Raw genomic sequence first — 325 nt, forward strand, 5'->3', positions numbered from 1 at the left:
TTTCATATTTTAAAACAGATAATTAAGAAAACAAAACGCTGAGGCCCCACGTTGGGCGCCATTTAATTATTATGTAACGGACGAAATCGACTTCTACCTTCGAGAAAACTATTTGCTACCTATGGTTCCGGCTGTGCTCAGGGAAAATGGGGTGGAGAACTTGTTTTCCGAAAATAGACTACACATTACATTAATTTAAAGATATAGGTAGCTCTACAATTTCCAATATTGATACGAACTAAAACCGAATAAAACTAACACAAACAGAAAAAACATACATAAAATAAATGAAAAGTTAACCATCGTGGAGTATAAGGAGAATGGG

This window comes from Lucilia cuprina, chromosome 6 (assembly GCF_022045245.1).
Source record: "Lucilia cuprina isolate Lc7/37 chromosome 6, ASM2204524v1, whole genome shotgun sequence".
Classification (NCBI taxonomy): Eukaryota; Metazoa; Arthropoda; class Insecta; order Diptera; family Calliphoridae; genus Lucilia; species Lucilia cuprina.